The 6,000-nt window shown below is 30.6% G+C and overlaps 1 long non-coding RNA gene across 1 annotated transcript; it reads left to right on the top strand.

Annotated features, from left to right (window-relative positions):
• The first annotated feature begins 5,367 nt into the window (after positions 1-5,367).
• LOC143594546 (uncharacterized) lies at positions 5,368-5,928 on the top strand. Its single transcript, XR_013146352.1, has 2 exons — positions 5,368-5,532; positions 5,658-5,928. It is a non-coding gene; the product is annotated as an uncharacterized LOC143594546 (long non-coding RNA).
• The last annotated feature ends 72 nt before the right edge of the window (positions 5,929-6,000 follow it).

The following is a 6,000-nucleotide window of genomic DNA, read 5'->3' as shown; positions in this document are numbered from 1 at the left end:
CAATTTTAGAGGGAGAAAATGAGTTAAGTTTAACTCACTAAAAAGATTTTCAATTCATCTTAAGAAAAGCAAAAACAAATCATTTGATTTACCAAAAAGATTTTATATTACTTTTAAAAAAATCTAAAAGGAATTGTCCCATTTAGAGGGAGCTCCTGCTTAGAGGGAGTCGGATAATTAAAATTTTCAAATTTTGAGAAATTGATCCGACCATTGGAAAATGATAGTACATTGATATGCAATGATCATAGCGCATGAAAAGAGTAGATCAAAAGTCTACAAAATCACTCACAGATGTGTAGATAGGCTTGACAAACAAGTAAGTGTCGGGTGATATAAACCTAAATTCCTGTCGGTACTAGTGGATATACGATTATGAAGCGGTTGCATGATTTCGTGAAGTCATATTCATGAAGGTAGAAATGTAATTATACATGTCATACCCAAGCCTCTCTTAACCTGATCACGGTTGTCTTATGAAATAAGTGTCAATTTTTAATTTTTATTTGAGTCAAGTAAAGCCTCACAGAAAGGCAAGAAAAAGAAAAACAAAAGAGTCAATAAAAGAAAAAGAAAAACAGAAAAACAGAATGAAAAATCAAGAAAAATAGTCATTTAGGATTTTAAATTCTGCTTTATTTCTTCATTTATTTTGATTCAAACCTTGCACTTTCTCTGTTTGTAGTCATACAAGATCTGATTGTTAAGGCCCTGAATTTTCTGCTTTATTTTAACTTTTCTAGATCGAGTCAAGTGTGCAAAGCACAAAATGTCGAGTGTACAAAGTGTCAAGTATGTTAATAAGAGTACTATGATCAACTAAGAAAGGTTTAAGTCAAGTTAAGGTGATATGTTAACATAAAGTAAGCCCGAGATATGATGGAATAAGTAACATGTCTGATTAAGTGGGAACCACATAAGCACTGTGCCTAATTGTACTTTAAGCGTATCACTTTGGCATCGAAACACTTGTCAAGTTAAACAAACGGACAATATCTATAGTCGGTGATGAAATTGTGACATAATAATATCAAAATGGAAACGCGATCTAGGGCTTTGCAAATCAATATGATTCCATGTTGTGATCTTTCTCACAAAAATATTAAAATCAATAGAAAATTTTGTAAATATTATTGATATATAATATTAATTTCATCTTTACTCCTATCTTTTATTGTTTATTTTGATTTTGTTTTATTTTAGTTTCAACTTCAAAATGTTATGTATATATTTTCGTTATTTTTAAAATATATGAAAATGCCAAAAAGATTTTAAGTTTTTATTATGTTCGTACATATTTTGTTAAACTGTTCATTCAAAATCATGTGTTTTGTTGTCAAAGTCGTTCATGCAAAGTTCGTTGAAAATCTGGGACTTAAACAAATCATTTACAAGTTGAGGGACTAAAATTGGGAGGGCCTATGAATGATTTCTTCTTGACCCTCGAGAGGGTCTGTGAACGAATCTTATCGTTTTAAGTTTTGTGCAGCTATACATGGACAGGTAGATCAAAATCAAATCTGCTTGGAGTTGCAGATGCTGAAGCGAAAAGAAACTGAGAACGTGAAAGTTGGTGGTTGAAGCTAAAAATGAACTGATTGCATTCAAACACAAGGAAAGAAACCAATTGGCTCAAGAAAGTCAACAAAAGAAAATTAGATGTCGAGCCTCCCACATATGATGTTTCGAAAATTTGCAGTTGCCGATCCTTCCCAGAAAATAAGATTAAAGTTCAAGTCTACAAGACTGGAAAATAAAGAACTGTTCAATATCCAATCTGGTTCAAGACCCTGGATCAAGACAGGTACTAAGTTTCAAGAAATAAAGACGAAGCAAAGACTTGACGAATGTTCCTCGACATACTCAATCCTAGAGGGAGATTGTAGGGCCAATATTATATATTGTTTTTAGGATTGTATATGTCATTTTAGTTTGCTTTTAGTCGATGTAGTACGTACTCAGTACGTTTATCATGTAAAACTTTGGAGAAATGGGGCCCTATATAAAGGACACTTTACCCATTTCTCCACAACCTTTTCACATTCCAAGAAAACCTTAGGGAAATAAAGTTTTCTCTCTTACCCACTTCTCTCTTTTCCTCTCTTTTACATAAACAAACTAAGATCCGAGATCCGAGTGTCGTTAGTGATTTCTGCTAACCAACAACAATGATTGATCCGAGTCAAGTCTTGAGATCCATCTTGAGGACTTAAACACTTTGTCTATACACGTGTATAATGGGTATGAATATAATACAAGGGGACATGAGTTGAAATAAGTGAAACTCGATAATGATATATTGTACAGATACGATACAAGGAGCAGAGTCAGCTGGGGCATACGGCGACATGGGCGACCGGTCGGGGCACTTAATTTTCGGAGCACAATCTACCTATACTAATAAAAGAAAATAATTCTAGACACGTGGCATTCTGAGGTTAATTCTTACTATCAAATTCCCGTCCAAATCATTTCTCTTCTATTGACGGAAAAGGAAAAAAAATATATTGGTTATAAATATAGTATTGTTTATAAATTCAACATATCGTATTAATTAGTCAATATCCATTGATTGAATTATTAATACTATAAATTATATTGTAAACATACTTAATATAAAAAAAATATTAATATATATAATAATTACGTGTCATAAAGATATTTTCTTTGAAATTAAAATGTATATAAAAGAGTTTATGCTTAAAGAGTACACTAACATTTAATTTTTTAGACATCTTCATATTGAAGAAAACTATAATAATTTTGTTTACTTTTTACAAATATTCAATGTTTAATAAGTTTTAAAAGTCATAGACAAATTTTTTATTTTTTATATTTAGTATAAGAGACATCATGCAAGCTGTTCAAAAAAGAAAATTTGATGTCTTTTTTAATTTATGGTTTAGGGTTTAAGGTATGGAGTGTAAAACAATTTTGAGAAAGACTTTAACTACATCTTTCATATCTAAAGGGCTCATTGTTTTAAATGTTGCTTTCAGTGGTATTGCTTCATTATTGTATATCAATGGTAGAACAACTCATTCTCAATTTAAAAAATTCAAATGCATTTGATGATATAAAGCAACTATATTTGTAATACATTTTTTACATAATATAAAGAGACTTAATTATCTTTTATTTTATTTGTATTAAATTATTTATTGTAATTTATGCATTAACTTATACCGTGTAATACACGGGTTTCTAAAGCTAGTTTATATATATATACAGGGGATGGATCATGCGAGAATGATATTATAACGAGAAGTGCGAGAAATGAATCTAGACCATTGATTGTGTTTAATCAATGGTCAACAATAGAAATGACATTATCGTAAATAAAGACACATATTTATGGCATATTTTTAATTAAAAAGGGCATACATGTCTTTTATGGTGTTGGCCTAATTAAACCAGGCATTAATGTATTCGGCGGTTATTTTTCTAGCATAATCAATGCTCATAAGATGATTAATACTAGTTTAATGCATATACATGATACATAAAAACATACACCAACTTGTCTCAAGTGACTACACGACATTAGTTTTACCTACACTACATTAGATATTTCTACACTACATTAGTTATGACAACACAACATTTGAAAGTGTCCCTACACTACATTAAATATGTCTAAAATACATTAATTATGACTACATAACATTTGAAAGTGTGCCTACACTACACTACACTAGTTTTGCATACACAACACTAGATATATTTACACTACATTATTTATGACTATATGGCACTTGGAAGTGTGCCTACACTACATTTGAAAGTGAGCCTACGCTACATTAGTTTTGCCTACACTACATATGATATGTCTACACCACATTAGTTATGACTATATAACATTTGAAAGTGTGTGCCTACCCTATATTAGTTTTGTCTACAATACATTTTCTATATCTACATAACATTAGTTATGACTACACAACATCTGAAAGTAAAACTACATTACAACAGTTTTTCCAAGAATATATATGATATGTCTACACTACATTAGTTATGACTATACAAAATTTGAAAGTGTGCATGCACTAGACTACGTAACTTTATCTACATTACATAAGATAAGCCTAGCTACACTACATTAGTTGATTAAAATTAAAAAAAAAAAACATTTCACATTAGATGTCAAATAAAAAAATTAACTAGCCATGTGTTAGAATAAAATGAATTTAAATCAAATCGATTTTAATTGTTCAAATTTTAGATGAAATAAATAATAACAACAACAACAACTTATCATTTGTAGTTACTTAACATTAATTAAAACATTAATGAGTATAAGTTACAAAACAAAACATTTTATATTTTACTAACATACTCTTTTATTTAAATAATAAGAAATTAAAAAAAATCATGTGATTGGTTATAATCTCTTCTCGCACTTCTCGCATTAAGAAACACTTCTGAAATGAACCAAATCCTATATATATATATGAAAAAAAAATATGTATATTTATTAATGTTTTACCCTAATCATACAATAACTAGCTTGGTCTAGCAAAGGGTATGACTCCTAACCAAAAGGTTGTAAGTTCTTGTCTCACTTGAGACATTTTTAAGCTTTTTTTTTTTGTACAAAAAGTTTTTTACACAACCTAAATCATAATTAAGTAAGCTCATTTAAAAATTTAATGTTTAAACCAAACAAAAAACCATTTACATAAGACCTACAATTTTTTTTGCTTATATTATTTCAGTCTTTTTCATTTAAAAATTTAATGTTTAAACCAAACAAAAAACCATTTACATAAGAACTACAATTTTTTTTGCTTATATTATTTCAGTCTTTTTATTTCAGCTCGGCCGAGGCATGTAAATTATCGAAGGTGGCCATGCAAAGAAGATTAACCAACCAACCGTATCACCCCAATTAAACCCCACGTCAATTGTGAACAGAAAAAATTCTTGGTTCATAAGAAATGCTCTGTCTCTTCACAAACACATTTTAGGCCTAGTTGGTTGTGGAGCATATGAAAACTCCGAAGTTGATCTTGCTCAGGTGGCTGAAGAAACTGTTACCAATGATATAGTTTTTCTTATCATATATTCCACACAATCAGTATTTAGATGAAAATGAAACGTTACACAAAAAGTGTCGGCACAACTCGACAATGATAATATAGTAATTAAACATCCCATTACACCTGAACAACAGCAAGAAATAAGCAAAAGAAAGGAAGGAGATCCATTTTTTAGTTATATGTGTGTATGATTTATACATGTGTATAATGAATATGAATATAATATAGCATAGGGGAGCAGGAATTGAAATCAATAATCCTCGACAACGATAATATATCATAAATAGACATCAGAAGGAAATCAACAGAAGTGGAGTAGACTGATTACCCTACAACCGTCAGATCACTTAATCATCCAACGGCTTCCAGGAAGCCATAGTCTCACACCTCACCTATAAAAGCTCTCTTTCAACCACACTTGTTCCATAACAATTCATTCTTCCTGTCCACACTTATAGCAGAGAAGTCGTTTGCAGATATTTTGATAAGGTTAGTGTTAATCCACAGCTTCTGCTTTCCAATTCTAGTAACTATTTTCATATTGAAACTTTAGATTTGTTTTGTTTGAATCTGCATGATATATTGAAACTTCATATATATCTTAATTTTGTGTTATAGATGGGATACCAAAAGACTCAGATCAAGATTGCCGTCGTTGGACATGTCGACTCCGGCCAGTCTGCTGACAATGTTAAGAATGTTGCTGTTAAGGATATGAAGCGTGGTTATGTTGCTTCAAACTGATGATCCGGCAGCTATGATCACTTGGGTGTAAGAATATGTAAGCGAATAAGTTACAGATCCTTGGGCTGTAGTATTATTCTGTACGTGTAATCTACATCTCGAGATTGTGTAATATGTTTGAAGTAATTTAATCGTGTTTAATCTACGTCGAGATTAATGCATGATGATGTGTTTGTGAAAAGGTGAATTGTTTTTAATTTGAATAAATCATAAAATA

The sequence above is a fragment of the Bidens hawaiensis genome, unplaced genomic scaffold (genome assembly GCF_021521415.1).
Source record: "Bidens hawaiensis isolate Kalapana, Puna unplaced genomic scaffold, B.hawaiensis_p1.1 tig00043830_1, whole genome shotgun sequence".
In the NCBI taxonomy this organism is placed as follows: Eukaryota; Viridiplantae; Streptophyta; class Magnoliopsida; order Asterales; family Asteraceae; genus Bidens; species Bidens hawaiensis.
The sequence above is the reverse complement of the archived record's forward strand: the minus strand, read 5'-3'. Positions and strand labels throughout refer to the sequence as shown.